Raw genomic sequence first — 12,066 nt, 5'->3', positions numbered from 1 at the left:
CATGAGATCCATAAAAGCGGCCGAAGCATTGGTAAGACCAAAAGACATTACAAGAAATTTATAGTGTCCATACCTAGTCCTAAAGGCTGTCTTGAGTATGTCTTCTTTCTTGACCCTCAATTGATGATACCCAGATCGAAGATCAATCTTGGAAAAATACTTTGCACCTTGAAGTTGGTCAAACAGGTCATCTATGCGTGGAAGAGGATACTTATTACGCATAGTTGCCTTATTCAATTGCCTATAATCAATGCACATTCTCAAAGACCCATCCTTCTTCTGTACAAATAACACAGGAGCACCCATGGAGAAACACTAGGGCGAATAAACCCCTTATCTAGTAGGTCCTATAGTTGCTCCTTCAACTCCTTAAGTTTTGCGGGTGCCATACGATAAGGTGGCATAGATATGGGCTCAATTCCAGGAACTAAGTCTATACCAAACTCTACCTCTCGCTCCGGGGGTAAACTTGATAAATCTTCTGGAAACACATCAGGAAACTCCTTAACCACTGCAACATTCTCCAAACCTGCACCTTCTACCTGAACATCTCTAACATAAGCTAGATACCCTTTACACCTCTTTCGCAATAATCGTCTAGCACTCACTACAGAGATAAGATTACTAGAGGTTATACTGCGATCCCCTGAAATTGAAATTCTGCCCCCCCAGGAATTTTAAAGAGTACAACTTTATTATGACAATCCAATGAAACGTGATAAGTGGCTAACCAATCCATGCCTAAAATCACATCAAACTCAAACATATCCAAAGAAACAAGATCTGCAGCTAATTCCCTATCTCCAATGTGAACTATACATCCCTTATACACCATATCAGTGTCTATTGCATCCCCCATAGGTGTTGATACAGATAAAGGACACTCTAACAAAGTAGGTGATGTACTAAATCTCATGGAAAAGTATGGAGAAACAAAGGAATGACTGGAACCAGGATCAAACAATACTCTAGCATTAAATGAGCAAATAGGAAGTGTACCTGTCACTACTGCATTAGACGCCTGAGCATCCTGCTGAGTCAAAGAAAAAACCCTAGCTTGACCTCTACCACCAGACGTCTGTCCCTGAGTTTGAGCAAATCCTCTACCACCGGAACCTCTACCACCCTAACCGCGACCACCAAAACCCTGACTTCTACCACTATACTGTGAAACTGGTTGAGCCTGAGAGGGAGTAGAATGTGTTGCTTGACCAGCACCCAGTTGTCTCACTAGTAGGACAATCCTATCTACGGTGTCCCAGCTATCCACAACCAAAGCATGCTCCAGTGACCCAATGACAAGTGCCCTTATGTGGCTTACCACAATACTGATAAGGAGTGGTAATAGGCTCAGTGCTAATCTGGTTATATCGAGCATTCCCTACATGTGTCCTCTGCTCACGTCCCTGACCAACTCCAGATTGATGTGCTCTATTGCCAACTGTAGACTGAGAACCCTGCTTATTATCCTGATAAGAACCCTGATGACTCTGTCCTCTGTTAAATTGATTACCTTGACTATCTTTCTTAAACCGCTTGCGCTGCTCACGAGCCCAATGTTCATCATCATACATCTCCATCTGTTTAGCCCGATCAACCACCTCCTTATATTTAGGTAGTCGTAAAGGAGCTACACAATCAATTAGTCTGTCTCGTAAGCCCCTTTCAAACCTGCGAGCCTTCTTCTCCTCATTTGGAATCAAGTGTTTACCAAAATACGGTAATTTGGTAAACTTCATCTCATACTCTGTAACTGTCATTTTACCTTGCTTCAAGGTTTCAAACTCCAAAGCCTTAGCCTCTTGAACACTAGGAGGGAGAAATCGCTCCAAGAAGAGAGAGTGAAACTCAGGCCAGAGGATAGAACCTTCAGGTCGCCCATTCTTCTTAGAGATATACCACTCACGAGCAACTCCCTTAAGCTGATTTCCTGCCAACATCACCACCCTAGCACTACTGCAACCCATAGTGTCATAATACCTCTCCATGTCATCTAGAAAATCTAAGGGATCAGCTAACGCATCCTCTCCAGTGAACTCCTTTGGTTTTAGCTTGAGAAAGTCTGTAGAGTCAAGAAATCGAGCCCTATCCTGAGCTGGTGCTAAAATAGAGCCAACCACTAGTTGTTGTGGTTGAGTTGTAAGGTACTCAGCTATAGTATTAACAGCATGATTCACTGCATGCAATCCTGCTGCCAGATCTGCCACAGTAACTTGACCAGCCCTAGGTGCTTGAGCTGTAGTAGCTAATTGGAATGGTTGTGCCCCAGTCTTAGCCATAGGCGTCTGTTCAGATGTCTGATTAATAGTTTGAGGTGGTACCTCCCCTGTTAGATCAAGGTTTGCACCATTAAGACCCTTGGCCCTAGTTCTCCTCTTACGTCTAATAGACCCAGGCACCTATTCATTTTAATAAACAAGCATTAAATTTGAAAATGTGAGCCAAATTAAGACAGGTGAGAAGGTACGAAGGACGCAGACATCTAAAGCAATGATAAACTGAAAAGACATTAAGGATCCTATGCTCCGCAAGTTTACTAGACCTCTACCAGGCTCTGATACCAACTTGTGTAACGGCCTGGCCCACTAGTGATATTGTCCGCTCTAGGCCGAAGCCCTCATGGTTTTAAAATGTGTCGCTAGGGGTTACGAGCCACCAACTTATAAACCCAGCATCTCTCCCATGTTTTGCCGATGTGAGATTTGTCTAGGGTGTTACAATCCACCCCCCTTATGGGACTCAGCATCCTCGCTGAGGTTTGCGCTACCATCGCTCAAGGTTGCACGCGGAGCGACTCTGATACCACAAATGTAACGACCTGGCCCACTAGTGATATTGTCCGCTCTGGGCCGAAGCCCTCACGGTTTTTAAACACGTCGCTAGGGGTTACAAACCACCAACTTATAAACCCAGCATCTCTCCCGTGTTTTGCCGATGTGGGATTTGCCTAGGGTGTTACAGATATATACAAAGGAAATGTAGGTAACTAAAATCAATCAATCCATTCAAAAAATTGCATCCCTATTTTCAGCATTCTGAAAAAAAAAATACACTACAACTTTACTTTACATCTTCCAATAATCAAATAAATATCAAAATTAATCTCTTACTCTATACGTGGTGCATCCAAAAAACCTCCTACTTGGATTAGATTCTTTCCATGATGTCTAAATCTTTGCTTGAATCTAGCAATAACACATCACATCGACACATTCTCATGTATTCTCATCCTTAAATTTACCCTAACAGAGGATATGATAGATTTGAGCAAAAGCAGGGGCAGCGCCAGAAAATTATTTTTGAGGGGGCCAATATTATTGATTCAATACATTATTTAATTATACTTATTCCCTATATATTTCTTATTCACTGTATATTTTGAAGGGTTAATATTGTATATTTAAAAATACTATAATAGAGTGTAATTAAGCTATAATTTTTTTCAAGAGTGCTAATATTTTAGAAAATTATTGAATATATAATAAAAAATAAATAATTTCAATACTTTATATTACTAATATCTTAATAAAATAATGAAAAATAAATAATTATTTTTTTGGAGGCTAATAGCTAAAATAAAATAATTTTGCTTAAAATAAATTAATTTTTTCTCTAAATATATATATGTATACAGGGACTATTTAAAAGGGATGAGGGGGCCAAGGCTCCCTCTAGTCCCCCCCTCCCTCTGCCCCTAAGCAAGAGGATGATGCCATCACCCACCCTAACTCATCTTTAATGACTTTTATGACCAAAGAGAGAGAGGGGAGATGTGAAGCTCCAGTAACTTAAATCAAAGAACCCTAACGTCGTTTAGTCATGTGAAATAGATGGACCAATTTTAGGCTAATTTGTTATGTTTTATACATAATTTGGTCTTTGTTATTTCTTTTTCTTTTATGACTATTAGGGGTTTAAATGGCTTAAAAAATTGACGAGGGTTTAAGTGACTTTTGGACTAATTAACAAGGGTTTTAAAGGCCCTTTTGCATTTATGTAACTATTGATTATTTTTTAAAGGTTAAAATAGACATTTTAAAATAATAATAAAAATTTTTTGTAAATATGAAAATATAATATCATAATTCTTTATTGTAAGTCTACAAAATGAACAGATAGCCGATTAATTTTATCAAATTCAATGCGGATTGCTATTAATGATTTTGAACTGTTTATTTTGAATATTAAAAAGTTACTTGAGATAAATTTTTAAATATGAATTTAATAATTTAATGTAGAAAAAAAAATTAATAAACAAAATATATGGAAAATTTAGAGTGTTAATTTTTTTTACTAATTAAACAATTTTTTTGGTCTTAATTTAATTTCATGTAAATTATACAGTTTCTAAAATTCATACTATCTCTTAAATAAAAAATTTGCAATATAAATTAATTTAGTGATATTAGAGATCAAGTATGGCAAAGTTTTAAATTCAATCAAAACCAATTGTGTACAAAAAAAAAATCAATAAAATAATAAAAATTAGATAAAATTATTATTTAGTCCCTCTCTTCTGATGAAACTAAGTAAATAGTCCTATTTTGAAAAATAAATTTGTTTTATTTCATTAAACTCTTTAGTTCCTTCATCCAAATTTTCCATTTATCAATGAATTTTAATGACAATTAAATGTCATTAAATGACTATTAGTCTTTATATTTTAGTTAAACTAATTAGTTATTTCATGTATTTAAAAAAACACATTAGTTAGTTTTTATATTTTAGTTCAATTAACTTTTTAATCTTTTTAGTTATTTCAGAAGTTATTGAAATGTGAAAAAATAAAATTGATAATGTATTGAATTATTTATTGGGCTGAAAAACTCATAATTTATTGATATTTCACTGAGTAAATGCATATGAGAGAGAAGGTCAATGAATTCATAAATTGCATATTTCTAGAAAAATTGAAAATTTTGTTGTGAGGAGACTAAGTATGAATTGTATTTTTTAAAAATAGTTCAAATATTTTCATTCAATTCTCTAGTCATCATTTTGTCTTTTCTCTATTAGGAAATAATTTTTTTTAGATTATTATCTTGATTACTTAGAGATATAAGGAAACTGATTATCATTTTTGTGCAAACAGCTTATATCATTTTCTATCAAAACATGACAAACAGAAAGAAAACAAGAGGGAGAAGAATGTGGATGCAAATGAGAAGAAATATAGAGAAAGAAATACGAGAGGGCAAAAAAGCAACAAGGGGAGAAGTAAGAGAGAAATAAGAATGACTAAAGAGTTAGCGAAACCAACCATTAATGTGTTTTTCAAAATATAAGGACTAACAAATTAGTTTTACTAAAATAGTTGTAACACCCTAGGCAAATCCCACATCGGCAAAACACGGGAGAGATGTTGGGTTTATAAGTTGGCGGTTCGTAATCCCTAGTGACGCATTTTAAAACAGTGAGGGCTTCGACCCAGAGCGAACAATATCACTAGTGGGCCGGGCCGTTACATTTGTGGTATCAGTGCTGCTCCGGGTGTAACCTTGGGCAATGGTGGGGCAAACCTCAGTGAGGACGCTGAGTCCCATAAAAGGGGTGGATTGTAACACCCTAGGCAAATCCCACATCGGCAAAGCACGGGAGAGATGTTGGGTTTATAAGTTGGTGGTTCGTAACCCCTAGTGACGCATTTTAAAACAGTGAGGGCTTCGGCTCAGAGCGGACAATATCACTAGTGGGCCGGGCTATTACATTTGTGGTATCAAAGCTGCGCGTGCAACCTTGGGCGATGGTGGGGCAAACCTCAGCGAGGACGCTGAGTCCCATAAGGGGGCTGGATTGTAACACCCTAGGAAAATCCCACATCGGTAAAACACGGGAGAGATGCTGGGTTTATAAGTTGGCAGTTCATAACCCCTAGTGACGCATTTTAAAACAGTGAGGGCTTCGGCTCAGAGCGGACAATATCACTAGTGGGCCGGGCTATTACATTTGTGGTATCAAAGCTGCGCGTGCAACCTTGGGTGATGGTGGGGCAAACCTCAGCGAGGACGCTGAGTCCCATAAGGGGGGTGGATTGTAACACCCTAGGCAAATCCCACATCGGCAAAACACGGGAGAGATGTTGGGTTAATAAGTTGACGGTTCGTAACCCCTAGTGACGCGTTTTAAAACCGTGAGGGCTTCGGCCCAGAGCGCACAATATCACTAGTGGGCTGAGCCATTACATTTGACCCTTAGCGAGGATGCTGAGTCCCATAAGGGGGGTGGATTGTAACACCCTAGGCAAATCCCACATCGGCAAAACACGGGAGAGATGTTGGGTTTATAAGTTGGTGGTTCGTAACCCCTAGCGACGCATTTTAAAACCGTGAGGGCTTCGGCCCATAGCGGACAATATCACTAGTGGGCCAGGTCGTTACATTTATGGTATCAGAGCCGCTCTGCGTGCAACCTTGAGCGATGGTGGGGCAAACCTCAGCGAGCATGCTGAGTCCCATAAGGGGGGTGGATTGTAACACTCTATGCAAATCCCACATCGGCAAAACACGGGAGAGATGCTGGGTTTATAAGTTGATGGTTTGTAACCCCTAGTGATGCATTTTAAAACCGTGAGGGCTTCGGCCCAGAGCGGACAATATCACTAGTAGGCCAGGCCGTTACAATTTCATCATGTTCAACTAGTTTAATTTGGACATAAAATTAGACAAATGCTAAGTGGGGATGATATATTTAGTTGGAAGGTTCTTACATGTCTTGCAAAATACCAATACATGAAGTTAGACAAATGGCTTTAATGCTTTACGTTTGCTGGTTTTGCAACCACCGCAAGTGCACGGATCGCTAACAAGTAATAAAGTAATAAGTAGAGTATCGTTTCCACGAGGGCCGTGTTGATACCAAACTATAGTGATTTTAATTATCCAGACGATCAAATTGTAGAGAATTAATAATTATATCTAAATTAAAAGAAATAAAATCTAAATAATTAACTAAACTAAAATACAAATGGACGGGAACATTCTAGAGCTAGGGTTTCACACTTCAATCAATTATAGAATCAATCTGATTCATTCAATAAATGGAGATTATTACTTTGATGGAAATTAATCCTAAGTTATCTAAAGTCCTCTCTCAAGGCACTCAAGGTGTATTTTAATTAACATAAACCATACTTTTGTGGTGATTAAATTAATTAAAATTCTTTAAGATATTTGATTAATTTTGAAACTCCACAAAGGTCATCAGCCTATCTCTATGTCAGATTTCCTAGGTTCAAAATCCCAATTTTCTAATATTAATCTTTACCTTTTAGTCCTTCAATTAATATCTGTAATCAATACTAAGTGGGCGCCAACACATAGCATGCATTAATATCACAAGAGATCGAATCAAAGAATAAAATACCTAATGTATTAAATAAAATCAAACCAGATCCATAATGAAATTGAGTGCTACACCCTAACCCTAGAATAAAGAACCTACTCACCCATGGTAAGTTTTACAATCAAGATTATAAAAAAGATAAAAAGAAGACATGAGAAGAAAATAGAGTGAAAGAACCCATAAAAAGAATTGTAGGCTTGGACTTTTGGAACTTCAGCTGAAAATTCCTTCTAGCAATCTTGCAGAACTTATTTCTCCCTTGCCTCCCTTGAAGTTGATGTGCATCCTTGAATGTAAATCGGCTTCCCTTGATTGTAAATTCTATTCTTGGATGTAAATTCTCTTCCCTCCCTCAATTCCTGACTAGTTCTATTTATATCTGGTGTAAAAACCCTAATTTTAGAGTCCTAGAAGCATTTAGAGTCCATCCGAGTAGGATTGCAGCGAAGAAAAGTAGCATCAGAATTGCTATCAGGGGACTTTACACGGCCTGTGTAGTGTTACACGGCCTTGCCCCATGCAACTTTCTGCCACTTCATTTTTCATGTTTTCTTCAGTTCAGAGAGTTACACGGTGTCACACCCTATCCCTCTGTAAGGCATAACATGATCCCCTAGTATACCTAATGAATTACCAACTTCGTCTACTGATAACCGCTTAAATACACTACAAGGGATTTTAAAACTTTTCTTACTTCTTTTTACAGTGGTGAGCACTATTTACAAGTGTTAAAAAAACTTTTTGAACTGGAGTGAAACAGCTAACACATTTGAAGAATTAACAATTTCTGTAAAAATTTTGGCGGAGTGCCATCTGTATTTTGAATAAAATAGTTCTTCAAAAACCTGTAAAAAGCACTTCAAATATATTTCTCAATCTCAACTCCAATATTTAATCAACACAATATGTTTCTCAACTCAAATCCACAATAATTTTTCAATATTTCCAAAGGCTGAGATAAAAGAAATATATAACAATATTTACAAACCAAAATAATTTACAAATTTAGTTTATAACTTTAATGTACAATTTTAATTTACAACTGCTCAAAACCAAGAATACTATATACATACAGTGAACATACATTACAATATAAAATGCAAAATATGATATACTCAATATACCCGATGATCTCTCAGTGTAGTACTAGCAGCTTAGTCTGCTGCCCTGTCAGTCTGTCTACCTGCGACAGCAATGAAAAGCTATCGTTGAGTAAAATTTACTCAGTGGTGTACAATAAAAATTTGAAATGTGATATATAAATCTTTTATTGACAATTCACAAATCAAATAATTCACAATTCCATTTCACAATTTACAAAGTTCATATAACACCATTTGATCAAATAACTGAATAATAGAGTTTTGCCAATCAATAACACAATTTGATCAAATAACCGAATAACACAATTTTGCCCATCAATAACACAATTTGATCAAATAACTGAATAATATAGTTTTGCCAATCAATAACACAATTTGATCAAATAACTGAATAACACAATTTTGCCCATCAATAACACAATTTGATCAAATAACTGAATAATATGGTTTTGCCAATCAATAAAACAATTTGATCAAATAACTGAATAACACAATTTTGCCCATCAATAACACAATTTGATCAAATAACTGAATAATACAGTTTTGCCAATCAATAACACAATTTGATCAAAAAACTGAATAATACAGTGTTGCCGATCAATATCACAATTTAGGCCATGACACAATTTTTTCACACATACCGTGTTGTACACCACGACAAGACACACTCACCCTAATAATCGAAATCAATGAGGGAGGAAGCTAGCTATATAATGAGTACTCATTCACACTCACCTCAGACTGGCAAGTCAAAGAGGGAGGAACATAATCACACTCACCCCAGACTGATAAGTCAAAGAGGGAGGAATATAATCACACTCACCCCATAAATGGAGGAGGAACATAGTAACAGTGTCATGCCAAGTGTGAATCAAAACAATTTCAAATCACAATATTTCATACAAATCACAAATCACATTTTATCTCAAAATTTCCATTTGCAAAGTTGGCAACACAATAATTTCCAAATAAGATTCACAGAGCCAAAACAATAAAAAATTATTCATAACTCATTTCTCCAAATAAATTTTCTAGTAAAAGCAGTGAATATAAAAAGTATAGTGCACAGACACAATTTAAAACTATAATGTTTAATTAAAATTTTAAGTAGAAAATGAGAAATCAAAATTATTGTGCACAAACACAATTTAAAATAATAACATACAAATAATCATAATTTATTTTAATTAAAAAATTCAAAAGAAATAACTATTGCACACAAACCTCTGATAACTATCTCTTGGCTCTGACTCAGTGTTTCCTTCCCCTTCCCTGAGTCTTTGCTAACTGATAAACACAATTTGAAGTGTTTCAGTACTCATTTAAACCGTCTCTAACAATAAGGCTTAATACTAATTTATTGAATTCTATCATTTCCTTAGTCAACCTAAGATGTTGACCCTCGATGCATTCTAGGTGAATTAGGTTTTAATATTACCAATATGTCACATTTGTAGCCTTTTAGGGTTGGTACATGTTACCCAATTCATTTCCATGTATATTGCATTTTATTGCAATTTGCTGGATTCCAGTATACTAATTTGACCTAGCTGGATGACCTAGTTCCCTCTGTTTTTTGGTTTCGGTCAAAACTACAAACTTGTAGATCTATGTCTTATTGCACGCGGGGCAAAATTTCAGGTCATTCTGAGTTTACTAGACCAAGTTATGGTCATTCTACTATTGCTGGTCAGAATGTACCAAAATTGGTCACTTTAGGTTATTTTAGGTCACTTTTGGTTCGGTCAGTTTTTGGACCCGAACTTTGGTGTCTTCATAAGACTTGTAGATATATGTCTCAACTATGCATGGTAAAAATTTCAGGTCAATTGGACATGTTTTGAGTGAGTTATGGCCAAAACACTAGCTGCTGCCCAAATGGTCAATTTTCAGGCCTTAAATGCACTAATCCGGATTTGGTTTTTTTTCAGGTTACCTTACAAGCAGAATTTTGGTAAGCTTCCTTCATGAAAGTTGGCACTTTTTGTGCCTAGTTTCACCTCCAAATGGTTTCACACCAATCGGAGCCACACACTTAAGGTTCTAGGCCAAAATGCACACTGCCCTATTCAACACTCTTCATCACATACCAAATACACTTTTAACACTTACCAAGTTACACATTCATGCCATTTCTGTTTTGTACCATAACATGAACATATTTCACAACACATTTTTGGTCACTTTGACAGCTTATAACCACACTCAATATGCACATTATAGTCCAAAATTTACCAAGTTTAATTTACACACAATTTAACTACACAACCAAGCTCATTTATATGTCCAAACTCAAACCCTCATACACATACACAAGCTGCCATAACAAGTACCACAATTCCACATTAATATTCCATAAACCAAACCATGAAATAATATTTTTTTGGTTCACCATTCAAGCTGTCGATTCATACATCTCTCTCCATTAATTTCCAAGCTTCCAAATTCAAGTATACATTCACATATACTTAGTATACATCACCCAATTTATTCCTACACACATAAACACATAATCAACCCTTTAATCTGCCATTTACAAGCAAGAATAAACTGCCCTTAAGGAGTTTCCATAGCTGCCAAAAATAAACATCTTCCTTAGAACATCAAACTCCAAAATTCTTTCCACAATTCAAGTACCCATAACATCCTCACAAACTTTAATGAAGCAATAATAAAAAACACATACTTACCTCTTTGGAAACTCCTCAAAACCTCTCCAAAACTTGATCTTCTTGCTGCCTATCTACTGCCCATGGTGTGAGGATTAACTTTAATGAAGACAACTTGTGAAGATCATAGCTTGAAGGTGGTGAAACGGGAGTTTGCATGCAATTTGGCTATGGTGTTTTTGGGAGCTTCATTTCGGCCATTAATGGAGGAGTGAAGCAGATGAAGTGGTTAGTGAAAAATTCAGTCCACTTATATCTATTTATATGTCCCACTAATCTCCACTAACTCAAAGTTAATTATTTAATTAATCAACTTTTAATTATTCTAACTCATACCCCTTAATTTCTCTTATTTTCATTACATATTTAATTTCCTTTTTCATGGGATTTCCATAATTTAATACTACTTATTTTTAATGGATATTTAGGTCAAAAGACAACTTGGGGTGTCAAATGACCACAATGCTCTTGTTCGGGTTGCATTCCCGATTTTTCGGTAACACTGAGTTTTGTCGTTTTTTCGATTTCTCATTTTTCTTTGTACTAATTAATTAATTTTTTTTTGATATTTCTAATGATATTTATACTTCAATAGGTCTTTAATTATGTCTTAAAAACATTTCTAGGGTTCCTCGCGGTCCAGGGCTAATCAACTGTCCATGCCGCGACTTCCCGATGCGGTCACCCATCGCTAGGGTTCTCGGCTCGCTTAACTTGGTTACATTTCATTGCTATTATTTTTCCTTTGTTTTTCTTGTATTTTCTTTTCTTGCATTTCATTATTTTATGTCTCCTCATCTATATCTAAGTGTAGTTCTAGGCATCCTAGCTGTCTGGACAACACTTGTCACCGGAACAATAGTACGCACTACCGAACGTAGGGGTGTTACAATTCTCCCCCCCTTAAAATAAATTTTGTCCGCGAAATTTTACCCAATAGCCATGTTACAATA

The sequence above is a fragment of the Hevea brasiliensis genome, chromosome 2, assembly GCF_030052815.1.
Source record: "Hevea brasiliensis isolate MT/VB/25A 57/8 chromosome 2, ASM3005281v1, whole genome shotgun sequence".
Taxonomy (NCBI): Eukaryota; Viridiplantae; Streptophyta; class Magnoliopsida; order Malpighiales; family Euphorbiaceae; genus Hevea; species Hevea brasiliensis.
This window is presented reverse-complemented; position numbering follows the sequence as displayed.